We start from the raw sequence: 17,281 nt of genomic DNA on the forward strand, positions 1-17,281 counted from the left end.
CCTCTGCCCAGAACATGTTGTAACTTTAAGGAATCATTAAAAACATGATAACTGTGCTAATCAATCAAAAATCAACCTCAGGATTAGGCTTGAGCATCCCTAACCAGGATTGACATTCTTTCAAACACTTTGCATCAATGCAACCTACAGGTCTAGGATACAAGACAGAACATAAATGATTGAAACAACTTATGAAACATCATTATAAGGATCAACTCCTTCTCCATTGAACCACTAGATGATCAATTAGGTCTTGCATCCATCCATTTAACAATTACAAGTAAATACATGAAATAATCATGACATGAACCAATCATTCAACCATGCTTATAACCATCATAAAACCATATAAATATCAGAGATATGAAAACCATTAAATCCACATATAAATCAGTGTAAAAGTAAGAGAACTTAGCTTTTATTAATCATAGGCAAATCCGACCAGGTTCGGGACTTCCATGTACCACCCAACCATAGACATGGTTGAACCAAATCTCCCTTTCAGCCAGTGAGCCCCATGCCATATTCCAAGCATGAATGTGGGATCTCATATAAAAAACAATCCAAGAACAACCAAGGGAATCCAGAGGTTAAACCACCTCCACCCTCACCAAGCCATGATCACACCAAAACCGGTGCTCCAATCACAACCGAATAGAAATTGGGATGCCATCCGGAATCCATCACTATCCTTGAGGAATTTTCCATCTCCTTGTCTCTCAGGCTTTACCGCAATCCAAACTTGGATCACTAGGCCCTAAACGGATAGTGATCCCTCAGTATTTACCATGTATCCTGCCAAAACTGGTAAAGGGATTCCTAGGCCTTTGGGAATGAACCTTGAGACCACCTTCGCCTCAGATTCTGAAATCCATCCGGCAATTCCAAAGTTCCCAATCTGAGATAAACATCCCAACATACCATGGCATCAAGAAAAAGGCTAGGCTAGGTTGAAAACCAATGTCAGAACTCGACAAGACCATGCCACCGACATCAAGAGACCCATACACCAACATGAAAAGCCATGCATGTCCAAACCAGCTAGGAAATCACACATACAAAAGGTTACATGCAAGTATTCCTGATGAAGTTGCTTGATCCTACTTTCCTTTCCTTGATCCTTGCTTGTTTTTCCTTTCCTTTGCTTGTTTTTCTTTCCTTTAATCCAAAATTAGAGTGCTCCAAGAAACTCTAAGTGATCAAGAGAGTGAGAGAGAGAGAGAGTAATGAGAGAGCTCCAAAATTGAACTTGAAAAAAGCTATGAACTGATCCTCAGAAGCCTTTTTATGCATGAGGCCTCTAATTTCTTCATTTTCCATTATTTTCCTTCAATTTCCTCCCCAGATGCAACCTGTGACCTTTTACCTTCCTTTTCTCTTAATTTACTTTATTTTCATAAATAAATGTGCCAAAAATGCCTTTTTTTCCTTTTAACGCCTTTGTCTTAGCCTTTGCCAATTTTCCTTACCCAAAACACACATCCAATGATGCCCACTAAGATATCTTTTCCCATCATTCAACTTGGAATAAGTGTCCCTTAACCGTGGTCTTATTTTGCCTTTATTAACTTTTATTACATGAACGTTTCACCAGGGCCGTTACACCATCTTATTATGATCAACTGTAGAAATCTACAAACAACAATTATTATAAGACTTTGAATATATTATGAGTGATGAAAGGAACAATAGGAATGTTGATGGAAGATCATTGAAATGATAATTTTGGGTTTTGCTTGAAACTTACCATTTTATCAACTTTGTTCCCAATTAATTCATGTTTATGTTGCACATAATATGCCTCCTAAAGTTGTGAAATGCACACTATTTTTGAGATCAGAAGATTATAAACATTTGGTTTTAAAAGAAAGTTATAGCCTTCATTTTAAATAAAAAGAAGAATAGGAAGGTTGATAATATTTATGAATTTCAAATTTTTTATTGAAGAATGAAGAACATACATTTTATGTAAAAGCATAAAACACATTTGTTATGTTTGATGAATTTTTCCACAAGTCATGAATTTATTCATTTTCCCTTTCCTCTTCGCATTCTCAGATTTACCATGCTCTAATTTTGGACCTTCCTAAAACATATTGAACAAAATTTATTGTATTTCATAATTGAGAAACCTTAATTAATTTTGTGGCACTTGTTTAGATGATTTTATTTAATAGAGGGTCCAAGAGAAAGAAAAGAAAATAAGGACGAATGTCAAATGTTGTTTGGCAAGAAGGAAGAAACAAAAATATTTGTTTTTCTACACACTTCAATGCAAACTTTGATGAATTTAATTAGTTTATTAGATTGGACATTTACATTTGGGTGGACAAGAAGTTTTGTCTCATTCATTTCCCACTCCAAATTCCCCTTTGTTGCCACACCCAAGCATCATGAATATCCCTGAGAAACAACTTCAACCCATGCAAGATAGCTGGGAAAATAATCCTATTAAACCCCTTCTACTATTTTTAATATGCTAGAAAGCTTAGAAGATCCACTTCTACCACTTGCTACTGGATCTCAGTGGTCTTTTTGTCTCACTCATTGTCTCAAGTTGACAAAAAAAACCTCTCCCTAAGACCCCCTTACTAGAAGGAAATACAAAAAAAAAAGTTTGTTGGAAGAGCTCCTAAGTACTAAATCATCTCAGTGAAATTCAACTCATCCCAAGACACGTTCTCAGAAAACAACGGTTGATGGAAGAAGGGAAGTTTCTTTCAAAGATATGCACCGAGAGCTCTTTTGACATATTATTTTATTTTTATTTCATGATGGTATTTACAACTTGAATACTTTAAGGCATTGTTTTTTATTATTATTGATAATATGATATTTAGTTTCGAAAAAAAACCCAAAATATCATATTTTGGATAGATGGGTACAAGGGTTATCATGATAATGATGTTCTATTTATTGAGATATCCTTTTTGCCATTATATGGTAAAAATGTTTTAAAATGTGAGAGTAACAAGGATTAATGGGTGATAAGTCTTATGAGTCGAGTTTAGTGGGACCACACCAACTTTTAGGTAAGAATGTTTACAACTTCGTGACCTTTTTATGATTAACTTTATTCTAAAACTAAATATAAATAAAACGTTAAAGAAAATAGTTGAACTAAGTAACCTTTTTATTAAAGTACTAAATAAAAGAGAAGTCACAAAAAGAGGAAGATTTTTTTTAGTGAAGGTATGCCCAAACTTTGAGAGTGATTTTTTAAATTTATATTCATCTTCCATTCTGAATTTTCTATGGGTTAAATTGTCTTGTTGATAGTAAGGATATCTTGAAAAGTGGCAAGGAAAAATAAAGTAACACTAGTTTGTGGTGTCATAATTACATAATATAACCCACAAACAACCTTGAAGAACACCACAAACCAGTGTTCTTAAATTTTAAGTGTTTGTGGGTGGGTTATCTTATGTAATTATGTCAATTTTAATGAATAAACTCTTGTTTGTCTTTCGATATAAATGTCATTGGTTAGCTCGTCTTTGTTTCGGGAATGTATTTTCTAGCAACTTAATGTTGGAAACTCAACTAGTATGCAACAAACATGAATAATCTGTTAGGTATTAGTTTTTTGGGCCTATGCAAGCTTGCATTATAAATTGTATTTTGGATTTTGGATGGAATTAAAAATACATTTTTTTCCAAGGAGAAAAAGATGCAATGGAAAAATCTCATAAGCTTTTAGTGATAATTTTTTTGACCTAAGATAAGATGAAATAATTAAAAGCATTTATCATTGTTTGTCCCCTAAATGCATGAGGTTTACAAAGTTCATGCTACAAAACTCTTTAACTAACATAAATATCAATTAGACAAATGGTTGCCAATTATATTATAAGACAGAGAGTTAAGACAAGCAATTATTTTTCAATGCCACAACATATAATAAAAAGAGACTATTAAAGATAACAATACGATGTTTCATACTACATATGGAGTTAAGGTGGGAAAGTATATAATTATGTTTGTACATTCTCAAATAAACATCAAGGTAAGAAGTGGTTTTATTTGTGTTTCTTATTATATAATTTATGCTTTGTTTAATGACAAACACACATTGTGTTCTAGGGACTTCACTTGCCTTTCATTTGAGCAACACAACTTCTTGATGCATTAAGAACATGATTGCAAAATTAGACTCTCAAATGAATTCAATAGAGTAAGAGTCGATGAATGAAGTCAAAGAAAAGTTAGTTTCAAGGAAGAATTGGGAGTAAGTATGTAATGTGTTTAGGGTGGCTGTAGTACCCAAGCATAAGTATCTTGGCATTTCTTCTTTGGAGTAAGTATAAAATGTGTTTAGGGTGGAGGTAATACCTAAGCATAAGTAGCATGGCACTACTTATTTGAATAGTATTGATCAAAAAGTTGAGTTGGGATTATATTACTTGTAATGTCTTCATGGAATGTCGAGTCTAAGTTGGAGTCAATGATCGCTATAGTTTGATTTCTTTGTTGTTGGAATTATTGTGGTGGAAATAGTTCAAACTTTAATTTAAGACTCTTTCAATCAAATTTCTATAAGGAATAGTGTTGAAAACATTGATTTGAGATTTAATTCCTTGTAATGCCTTCGTGGATTACCAAGTCTAAGTTGTAGTTAGTGATTATTCTTATTTGCATTCCTCTTTAGTGAATTTGTTGTGTTGACAATAATTCAAATTTTAAGTTAAGATTGCTCAATATTTTGTACAAAATATGGTTGATAATATGAAGTTGAAGTTCTATTACTTGTCATGTCTTAATGGAATCTCCAGTTTGAGTTATACTTAATGATTTCTCTAATTTACATTCCTCGTTGCCAAAAAGTTTACCATTGTAGCAGGACATTTTATTGTTAATGATCATTTTGAAAATTAAGTGTATTTTGTCATTGAAATTGCAATTTTGAATGTTGAAATTGCAATTTTGGATTGTTGAAATTGTTGCTTATTGTTGGTAGATGGTGTTATCACTTAGAACTAAAAATTTGATGCATATAATTTTCTATCCTAGCCCGATGACAAAGGTCTGTGTTAGTTTAATTTCGTTTTAATTTTCTTCCCTTAGGATTTGGAGTTTTAAAGAGTTTTTAACTCAAGTCATTCTCAACTCCCATTGGTTCCCCTCTACCCATCATTGTTTTGTAGCCACCTCTGTGTCTTATGTGAGCCACCGTGTCTTTTAGTAATTTCGCAGCACAATTCCAATTCGCCAGTTTCGCAGCGCAATCATGATTAAGCAGTTTCGCAGCGCATCATGATTAGGCAGTTTCGCAGTGCATCATTAAAATTTAAAACTAACAGCGCTGCGAAATCATGGATTCGTACTTCCGCAACGAATCTTTCCCGAAATGTCAAGTCCGTTAGGTGAGTCATCAGCCATGTCTTCTCATGTCAGTTCATATATCTCTCCTATCACGTTTTAACGCTCATTGCCACTATCACCACCACTAGATCTGTTGATACGCATGTATTATTATTCCCAAGAAATTTCACCGTGCATAAACCTTAATGATGGCCGTAAGTCTTGCATGAATGACAAATCTGCAAGATTATATCTTGAAAGGTTTTAAACGAAAAATTTCAAAATTCAAGCGAGGCCGAGTCACAATTCCAACCGGAGCTGGTAGTCATTGTTTGTGAAGATCTGAAAGAATCAATGGAGAAAAAAGAGCACAGATCCGGTAAACCTCTAAGGACTGAACCTGAAGGCCTGGATATAACGCTGAGAAATGAAGAGGTGAAGAAAGCATTTAAAAATGCTGGGTGCTGGAACTTTTGCAAAAAGTTACAAGGAGGACATGCACAGGTAACTAAGGAATTTGCACTTAACTTCACTGGTTTGAATTCAAAGGTAGCTATGTTAGAAGTGCAGGTTTCTCCAGAAGTGATATCTTCTGTGACAGAGATCCCAAGAGGACAAGAGGAATGGTTCAAAAATTTCAAATTTGACATGAATCCTTGCAAGGAGTTTTTGAAGGATGATTATGTAAATGAAGATTTAAGTAGGGGAGTGCCCAGGAATTATGTCAAAGAACATTATGCTCTCTTACTCACCTGCATTCAGAAATATTTGACTTGTGAAGGAAGGTATAACAAGGTTTATTCTTACCATTTCAAACTACTTTTGCATTTCACCGGGAAGGTCTCCATAGACTTGCTGTTTTATCTTTTCCGTAGCTTGAGTAAGATGTGTGATAAGGTACAGCTGAGGAAAGAGGATTCTGAAACCTCTTTGTTTCATCATGGTTTGATCAAATTACTGGTTTTAGATGGGCTTCAAAAGATAGACAGGGATTGGAATTCATTCATTTTTATGGCTGGATTCAAAAGCCAGACTGGCCTCACTCCTCAACCGGCCAGAGATTTTACAATAGCTGAGCTCCAAAAAGAGGCAAGAGCTAAAAGGGTTCCAAAGTCATAGCTAAGAAAACCAGTGAAGCCTCTCATCATTCAAGATCAACCTCAGCAAACAACTAAGGAAAAAGCTCATGGTAAGAAGACTATACCTGAAACAAGCACATCTGAAACAGTCTCAAGGGTAAGAACAAGAAGTCAAATAATGAAGGAAAAAGGTAAAGCTATAGCAGTTGAAGAAAGTCCAGTGTCCAAGGCAAGTTTAAATGATTTATTGCAAGCTATTGAATTTGAGCAATCTATTCCAGTTCAAGTCGAATTGATGCAGTCAGAACAAGAAAGCACCAAGAAATCCAAGGCCTCGAAAAGGCTTAGATTTGATGAGCCAGCTGAAGAGTTCGTTTTTAAGCCAAGAAGACCTATGACAAGAAGATTCCAGCAAGTACAGGAAGCACTGCCAAGAACAGAGGAAACAGGAGAAGAGATACAAAAAGACACGGGCAAAACAGTCATTGCAGCTCAAGAAGATAATATAGCAGTCATACAGAGACAATTGGAATCAGCTAAGTATGAAATTGCTAAATTGAGGAAAGCCGCTAGAAAACATGCAGCCATACATGCAAAATATTATAAAACCCTATGGGAAGGGAATGAAGCTGTAGAAGCTCAGTTGAATTCAGTGGTTGATGGCCATGCACAATTTCACACCTGGACAGTACCAACAATCAAAGAAGCCAAGTATATCAGAAGGATTAATATGCAACTGAGAGCTGGAGCCTGGGAATAGAGCTATGAGGAAACAAATTGAAGATTTGAAGACACAGCTAAGCCGACTGCCTGCTAAATGAGTTTTCACTTAAAGTAAGGTTTTGTTTCAAATTTTTGACAAATTTGCTTAATATTATTTCTTTGAGGAAATATAAATCCCTGTTCAACATGTGGAAAGTTGAAGGGAGTTTTTGGCAATCAAATATTCGGTTGATAAAGATCTCGGGTCAAAGGCAAACTGTTTTAAATAACTTAGCAGTTTCGTAGCGCGCTACGAAACTGCTGAAAGTGATGATTTTAACGTAAATCAAACAGTTTGAATTATGAGCGGGAATTTTGAAAAGGAAACGCCTAAAGGGAATGCAAGAGATCATCTGGAGCTGTCAACAGTCAATCAGGTCAAGACAGGTGGATGCTTTAAAAGGTTGAATATTCAAATTTGATTTTAAATTTTTGTTATAAAGTCCCTTGATCACCGTTCAAGATATATCAAACGGTTGGCCTGCAACAAACTTTTGCCTGCACACATGTTCATGGACAAAGCTTACAGCGCATCAAAAACGTGGCAGTCTTCCACATTTTGGGTAATTAAAGGCTAAAAGACATGTTTCTGAGCACTCGAATATTTTGGGGAAAACTGAAGCCGAGAAGCAAGGGAAATCTCCTAATACTTCTGAGAGGTTAAAAGATTCAGCATCCAAGGTCAACATGGGGCATTAAACATCCATCTCAGCTATCTCAGCCAAACTGAAAGAAGACCAGATGTCAAAGAACGAGGAGAAGCCATCATGCATGTAATAGGGAGTTAGAGTCATAGTTGATTTAGAACTCTAAAAAAAAACTCCAGTCAGCACTTTGTTGTATTTATTAGTTAGTTAAATAGTTGATAGGTGTCATTAGAGGTAGTTATCGAATTCCCCTCATGCTGGAGGAGGAATCTCGATCAGTTAGAATAAGAATTCTATATATAGCTGAAACAACAATGTAATGAGGGTTGGAAAACTTTATGACAGAGCATTGTATTTGGCTTATGTAAAGACAGAGTTTCAGTAATATAATTTGGCTTTACTTCTCAGGATTCATGAAGGATTTCTATGTTCAGAATGTGTGATCTTGTCTTTTCCTTAATTTTTTACAGTTGTATAAATGTATAATCACTCAGAATTCACTGATTGTGCTCTGATTTCCTGTATGCATTTATAAACTGTGGTTCCATATGAGTTGTGTTCTGAATATTCAAATGCTGAATGCCCTGACTTCTATGTAAAGTCAAGATCATTGTTTATTAAAATGTTGTTGACTCCATAGGCCCAATGGAAACTTGTTTAATGTTTTTCCAGCATCCATATTTGTCTCAGTTATTTCACAAAGAGTTAGCCATCTTATCTTAATCAAAATCATTAACCCATCCAGAGAGAGCCCTCTCAGGTTGAGGAGGCTAAGCCTAAGCCTAAAGTAGGTTTGAAATAGTTACTTAGAGTCAACCTGATCAACAGCCTATCAGGGTATGATTTTGAGATAACAGATGGAACTTAAAATGCCACCCTATTAGTCATGATACTTTTGGGGTAACAAAAAATGAAGCAAATAGAACAATTATCATTGTTTGTCCCTTGAATGCATGGGATTTACAAGGGACACTATAAAACTTCTTAACCAAACAAGATTAGCTACATACCTGGTTTTTGTCATATTACAAACTGGGGAGTCCAATATCAACAATAATGTTTCTAGGCCACAACACATTTTAGAAATATATCATCAAAGACAAGTAAATGATGTTGCATACTGCATATGATGTCAATATAAGAAATTATATAATTATGTTATTAATCTAGAAATAAACATCGAGTTAAGAAATTCTTTTCCATATGTTGCTATTTTATTTTTATATCTATTTATTAGTTTATATATGTTATGTTATGTCTAATGGCAAAGATTTTATGTGCTTTATGGGGTTTAACTTTCTTTGGATTTGAACAAACATACTTATGAAACTAGACACTTACAACAAATCATTAGAGTGAGAGTTGAAGGATGAAGTCAAGAAAATTTAGCTGTAGAGACCAATTGAGAGTTGGTTCATGCCATGTTAGGGACGAGGCAATATCTAAGTAGACATAAGTTGGCACCAACTCTTTAAACAAGACATATTGTAATGTTGATGACATAATTCAACCATTCCATTCCATTTGTTGATTTGATTTATTATTGTTCTTCATAGAGTTTTAATTTTTCATAATCTTATAACATAAAAATGAAGCATTAGACTAAGAGAAGAAGAAATGCAACAACTATGCAATACCTTTAATTTCCACTCATTATGGAAGTAACGATGTGTATATGTCTTATACATACATACATATGTACATATATGTGCATGTACACACACATATAGTCCATGGAGTCAGCGCAATTGGTTGTTGCTAATGTTGATGGGCATTAGGTTAGTTCTAAGCCTATGGGTGTTGAAATCCCCTAGGTAAGGTACACTATTCTACGTCAACAAGTTACTAGGGATGTTGTCACAAATGCGGGGAAATATCCCTTGGGTTTCCTTGAAATATTTTCCTTAGAATAACAAACCACAAGCACAATTGCTATAATTTCCATTTGTCATAACATTATGAAAGTATTTTTGCATGCAGAATAGAGAACAAGTTCCCCTACACATAATTAGTTGGAGAGTATGAGCAATGAAAATGTCGAGGAGGTATTTGTTTTTTCATTTAGGTTGTTACGGGGATGTATTAATCTCGCTTATTTAGTTTTCTATCAAAAAGTATAAATTTGCTATATAACTTCACAAGCCGACTACACCTGCCAAGTCATGAATTATGAAGGTACTTTGAGGACAAGTTATTGATCCTTCATTGACCACTATTGAGGTAAGTATGCTTCTTTGTTTATATATATCATTTTTCAATGTCAAAGATATTCTCCAACCTTACAATATCAGTGAAGAGTATGGATTGGTTACAAACTTTATATATAAATTACATGGGTTAAGCTGCAAATTAAGAAGGTGCTTTATGAATAAGTTATTGAACCCTTGATAACCACTATGGGGTAAGAGTGTGTGTTTAATTACATATTAGTCTGTACTGTAAAAAATATTTCTCCAATTTTATATTTTGGTAGAAAATATTAATGTTGTATAAAATTTCACATACACATTATATTAATTACTACAAACTCTAAAGACACACCTACCAAACAAGTTATTGAATTATCTTTATCGATAGATCATTTCCCTTGATTAATTGAAGAAATACCTCCATTGAGGAGGTAATAGTGTTGCATATTTTATATACCCTTATATTAATTTCTTATTTTTATTATAATATAATTAATTATCTATAATAAATCACATATAGAGAACATCTCCATCATAACAAGCAAAATGAAGGATTTATAAAGATCCACCTCATCATAAGATACAAATTTCTACTTGTATGAAATGTAAACCAACTCCAGACTTCTATATGGTTTGTAAAGACTATATTTTAACTTTTCCAACCAATTATAAGGTATGCACATTTGTTTGCCTCCATATAAGTTACTATGGATATTTGAGTACCTAAATGCATTAAGGTGTCTTATATGAATAACACAAAACCACCTTTGAGAAAGATGGTCTATGAAGAACCTCCCTGTTTTCCAAATATAGAGAAGGCAATTATGTGTGTTTTTTAATGAATAATCTAATGTCACTTTCACCTCCTAGTATTATTATATTTTTTTTTTTGCATGTCTCAATAACTCATCCCATGCATCAAATGGGACGAGAATACGATGCATGAAAAATTAAATCATCCTTTCACCAGGCAATGTGAAGACAATGTGCATGGTAAAAAGAGGTACATATGTATCTCGATTGTTGAAATTTTTGATGGTATAAAGTTCAATTAGAATAGTAGACCTTGCAATTATACAAATCCTTTAGATTAATATAATACTTTTTCATATCTTTTTGGGATTTATTACTTGAAAATTGAAGTGTATATATATATATATATATATATATATATATAAATAATGAGATCTAAATTTAAGGTATATGTTATATATTAGCAATAAAAATGTAACACAAACAACTTATTATTCATTATTTTTTCATGTTGAATGTTGAATAATTTATGATGCATACATTTAATTGAAGAAGAATAATCTATTTATTATAAGACAACCAACATTGAAATGGCCATTATTTTTCATATGTACACACCTTGCATGGATAAGATCCTTATATTCGAGAACAATCATGTTTTAACTATGGCCATGTCATAGATACAAGTTTGAATGATCCTCAAATGAAGACATTATTGAAACCTCATAACCTTGGTGATGGATTAACAGTGAAATGGATGACAAAAGATCTAGTGGCGAAAATCATTTGAGACCATAAGCTTCCTCATTGTAAAAACTAACATAAATATACTAGGTTGACTCGAACAAATATTTCCAACCTTTGTTCTTTGTGGACTCTATGGCACATAATAAGAGCTGTAGACCATGCACAATTGAGAAAAAGGAACATTTACAAAGAATGTTGTAGGGATGAAAAATAGGATAGTGTATGCAATTAAAAATTGCATTTTTAAAATGATGCATGATAATATATAGTTTATTGGTTGATTTTTAGTTGTAAGAATTTTAAAAAAATGCATGACATATGACAAATGTTGTTTTTTGATGTTTAATTATTGATGCCCCCTCCCTCACTAGGTTAGAAGACACATAATACCAACAATATATGATGCCACTTGTTTATTTTGAATTGTTTGGTACTTTCTAGCCATTTCTAGTTGAGTTGTTGGCTACTTACCTACCAACTATTGTTGGTTGAGTTGTTGGTTGCTTCCAAGTGATGGATATTTGTATTTCATGACTTTTCAAATATGAATTAATAGGATGAATTTTATCAACACGGATGGTATGTGATATTATGTATAATGGGATGAATGTTGAAGCAACACTGTTGTTGAGTATATCATCATCTTCATCTTGAATGGTGTTGAATGGTTCTGTTGGGTCACAAAATTGTCATCTTTTTACTACTTATTTTCCTATTTCTTTTACTCATTTTTGACCAACAGGACCATATCTTATTACTATAACAACCCTCGTTCACCTAGGTATGTCCTGTTTCACTTATCACTTTCTTAGTCCAATTCTACTTATAATTTGGCATTAGAACTACTGTTTTAGGCTGATTTCTATTATAAAACTAATATATAGGATGTTTCAAGTTTGAATGGTCTGTCGAAGTTTGTTATTACATGATTACATTTCAGTTCCTCTACTGATTTGGATTAAAGGATCCATGAGTTGTTGCTATTACACAGACAATTTGTCTAAGCATGTGCTGCCTTCTTAATAAGACCAGATCTAGGAGCACATCAAAGACAAGAGAAACAACTCATCACTCAGAGATATTTGTGGAGCATCTAGATCACGTGGTTGAGATATTTTGTAACTTTATTTGTAATTGAAGGAAACTGTTATAAATTCATCCCTTCCATGGAAATCATTATGTAACTGTTAAGATATATTTTTATTTTAAGATCACATGAGAATCATAACATTCTCATGATGGTCTTCTTATTGTAATTAAGATCTATAAAAGAGAAGATTGTTTGCCCGCGAGGGCTAGAGTGAAGAATTAGAGAATAGGATTAGAAGGGTAGAACTCCAAAGCTCTGTAATCTTGATAGTTTTATTAGTGCAAAATCTCAACTTTGTCGTTCAATAATTTTCTCTGAGTAGTTTGTGTATTTTTTAGTGTACCAATCCCTGCTAAGGAGGAATGGCCCTCCTTCTTAGTAGGATTAATGGTTAGTTAGAGTGAAACACTTAATTGCATAAATATTTCTTAGTTATGTGAGTCTTGTTACTGCTACCATTATAGTTAATTCTGTGTGAAATTTAATTGATTTCAGTAAGCTTTGGATGGTGTGACAACTTAAGTCTTGAACTAGTCCTTCATTTTAGTGTGGCAGTGAATTATTTGGTGTGCTTTTAATATTTGGATTGCACTTTCTTTTATGTGTGTAGATTGAATGAGTGATGGTTTTCAAGAGTGCTATGAGAGTGGTTGAATGACATAGTAGCTTATTTTGCAACATTTCCTCGCACTAAATTTGTGTGGAGTGTGTAACAATTTTTTTGATGGCTGAGAGTGAGTGTGTAACAAATTTGGGTTGATATTATTTTATATTAGTAATAATTTACCTTAGCATAGAATTTGCGCGATGGTCTTGTAAAAATTAAGCCTACCTGATTCGATAATTAAATATAAGAGCGAATATGTTGCTCTTATTTAAAGGAACAATTGTTTCACCCGACATTTTTAGTGTCATTGCTGGGGAAGGATGCTAGAGGTGCATGTGTGACTAGTTCATTGATGTGAATGATTTGAATGTGTGGTAGATGTGTCCATGACCCTGAGGTTTTCGAGCGGTAAGACGAGAGGTAAGAACCTACACATCGCTTCAACATACTGAAGTGGGCTCGACCTTATCTGGATCAACACATAGGATTGAATTGCATGAGTAGTGAAGAAGACAAACACGATGCCACCAACCCTGATAATCGTGCAAGAGGAAGAGGAGGTGGAAGGAAAAAGAAGAATCATGATCTAGGAAGGAAAACTTATATACAAGAAATAATTTCGAAGGCTGAAGCATAATCTTCCACTCAAGGGAAGGTAATAAAGAAAAAGAGACTGGTTAAAATTACTCCACAAAAGCTAGGAACTATTGATACATCTGTTATAGATAAGGAGGAGGAATTCAGGGATTCTTCAGAAGTGTGTCCTAAGATTTCTAGCCCTTCTGCAAAAACTGGAGGTGAGGATTAAATTATGAAGGAAGGTGACAAGGATATAGATTTAAATAATCAAGGATTAATTTTGGAAGAATGGTGAAACAACTCACTGTTACAGAGAGTACCGAGGACTCTTTGAAATCATCAAAGCTACCTGAGTAGCCAAAGCATTTTCTATCACCAAGGGAGGAACAATCTCCTTCACCAAGGGAGCCACCTGTAACAACTACTCAAAATCTTCCAATGAATCCCATGGAAGGAAGTTTAGTTACTACCTTTGATTTCCCTATTAGGGATCTTCAAGGGTAGGCTCAAATGATTCAGGTGGATCTCCAGACACCAGTGGCATGGAAAAAGCTCAAAATTCAAAGTGGCAGAAAGACGATGAACTGGACATTAGATTGAAGTGCTCATCGCCCTGATTCCAACGGTGTGAACGACACTCCAATATGAGCCCAGATGAAGGAGATAGAGGTAGTGAAAGTTGGGTTGAATTTTTGATGACTGGGCAGGATTAATGAAGGCACAATTTGGACTTTTTCCGGTGGACAGAATCCGACCAACTCTGGCCAACTCCAGCCAAATTCCAAGCAAAATTGTTGCCTCGTTAAAAAGACTCCTTCAGTCCAAATCTGAATTTTCAGAATTGCACAGTTTGTTTAAAAAAAAAAATAAAAAAAAAATAAATATATATATATATATATATAGGGTGGTGAGCCACTGACCTCGCCACCCCAACCCATACCACATAACATAAATACATTGGTGGAAGAGCGAGCCATGATCCCTGATCCCTCCCACGGAACAACAATAAACACGGGGTGGGCGGCCATGACCCCGCCACCCCACACCTCGGCACCATTATGAAACATGTATAGTGGGTGGTGGGCCGGCCCTTAGGGCACGGACCCAACCACGCCCAAAATGGAAAACACACAACAAAAATTGCATGACGAAGATGGGTACGGTGGGCTTGGGTGGCCCAACCAATATTTTTTTAAAATTAAATTGTGATGTATAAAAAAAGGATGAGGCGGGGTTTGACCTCCCAACCTCCTCCCTCATAACCGGATCGTAAACCAACTCAGCTAACTACCTTATTGAAAAATTTGCCACCATTATTTTATTTAAACACAGTTTGTCAGTGCGCCTAGGGAGAGGAGGCAGTGCACGTAGTTCGAGGCATAATTTTGCAAGAGGGCTGAATATTCACTTTGTCATATTTTGACAAATTTTATATGGTTTCAGCACTTCTCGACACTACGAACGTAATGGCGTTATCCGTTTCTCCATCAGAGTTCTGCATTTTTTGGCCATTTTTCAGTATGGAGGTATAAAACTCCTTTTTTGTAACTGATGCTTGTACTCTTCTTTCTCATGCCACTTAATGAATGAAGGCCTCCCCATTGAGCAGGGCCCGGAGACGTAGTCCAAGTCGGACGAACTCCGTTATCAAGTCTTGTTGTCTTCTGTCAGGCCAAGCAGTAACTCTCCAAAGGCAGTAAAACTGATTCGTCTATTATTCCATAGTTAGGCTATTGTTATATACAATAGGAGTGATTGTTCAGTTCATCTCCCGATGACTGTTCTCATTCCTAATTTATTTATTTATTTACAAATTCCCCCAATCATGAAGATTAGGTGTCAACATTCCCCCCCCATAATCTGAAGGGATGTTGGTGAGTCCAAGAATCATTCTGAATCGTTCAAGCTTTTCCTTTCCAAGTGCTTTGGTGAAGATGTCTGCAATTAGCTCATTTGTGGAACAATGACGGAGATGGATTGTTTTGGCCTCAACATGATGTCGAATCAGATGATATTTAGTATTGATATGCTTTGTTCGATCATGGAACTTTGGGTTCTTGGCAAACTTTATTGCAGAGGTGTTATCAATCATGAGTGGAGTTGATTGTACTTGTTTTACTTGCAAATCTTCAAGAATTTTCCTGAGCCACACAATTTCTTTCGTTGCTTCAGCTGCTGCCACATATTCTGCTTCTGTTGTGGAATCTGCTGGAACTGATTGTTTGCGTGATCTCCAGGAGACAGCTCCTGATCCAAGACTCATAGCATATCCTGAAGTAGATACCCCAGTTTCTTTGTCTCCATCGAAGTTTGAATCAGAGTATCCAATCAAGCTGAAGTCGTCCACCTGTGGATACTTGATTCCAAGGTCTTGAGTTCCCTTCAAGTACCTTAGAACTCTTTTTGCAGCAGACCAATGTCCCTCACAAGGCTTTTGCAAGAACCTGGAGAGGATTCCAACAGTAAATGAAATGTCTGGTCTGGTAGTAGTGAGGTAGATGAGACTTCCTACAAGCTGTCTATACTTTGTTGCATCCTCAAATTCCTTTCCTTCAACAGATGTGAGCTTTAAGTTTTGTTCCATTGGAGTAGAAAGAGGATTGCACTCTATCATGCCAAATCTGTTTAACAAATCTCCAATGTATTTATTTTGAGAAAGAAATATGGATTTTGGATGTTGGGTTACTTCAATGCCAAGATAGTAATGAACAAAGCCCAAATCATTCATTTCAAAACTTTTCCCCAATTCCTTATTTATGGATGCAATGTAGCTTTCATTGTTCCCCGTCATTAAAAGATCATCTACATATACCACAAGATACACAACTGTTTTGCCAACTTTCTTGACAAATAAAGTTGCATCATCAAGATCAAAATGATTGAAGTTGAGTTTCAGAAGATGCTCAGTTGGTTTTTCATACCAGGCTCGCGGTGCTTGTTTGAGGCCATACAAGGACTTCACAAGTTTGCATACTTTATGTTCATGTCCTTTCACAGCAAATCCTTCAGGCTGGGACATAAAAACATTCTCTTTTAGATCTCCATTCAAGAATGCAGTTTTTACATCCATTTGATGGACTTTCCAACTGTTCTGAGTTGCTAGTGCAAAGAGTGTCCGGATGGTGGCCCATTTTGTTGTGGGGACAAAAGTTTCCTCATAATCAACCCCTTCCTTCCGTGAAAAACCTTTTGCCACAAGCCTAGCTTTGTGCTTGTCAAGTGAGCCATCATCTTTGTACTTGTTCTTGTAGACCCACTTGCAGCCAATTGGTTTGGTTCCAAATGGAGGATCAACCAGCTTCCAAGTGCCGTTCTTTATGAGGGCATCATACTCCTTTTGCATCAATTCTTTCCATTCATCATGAGAAGCAGCTTCTTTGAAGGAAGTTGGTTCAAAATCTATAGACAAGTTCAATTCACAATCATAAGTAACATTCATATCAACAGGTGAATTAGAGTCATCTACATCACCTCCATTTTGTTGGTTTGAGTTTCTGGTTCCTGTTTTTCCAATTTCATCAGGATGA

Source organism: Pinus tabuliformis, chromosome 9 (assembly GCF_031772625.1).
Source record: "Pinus tabuliformis cultivar Carrire ecotype Pingquan chromosome 9, CPIR1, whole genome shotgun sequence".
NCBI classification, from domain to species: Eukaryota; Viridiplantae; Streptophyta; class Pinopsida; order Pinales; family Pinaceae; genus Pinus; species Pinus tabuliformis.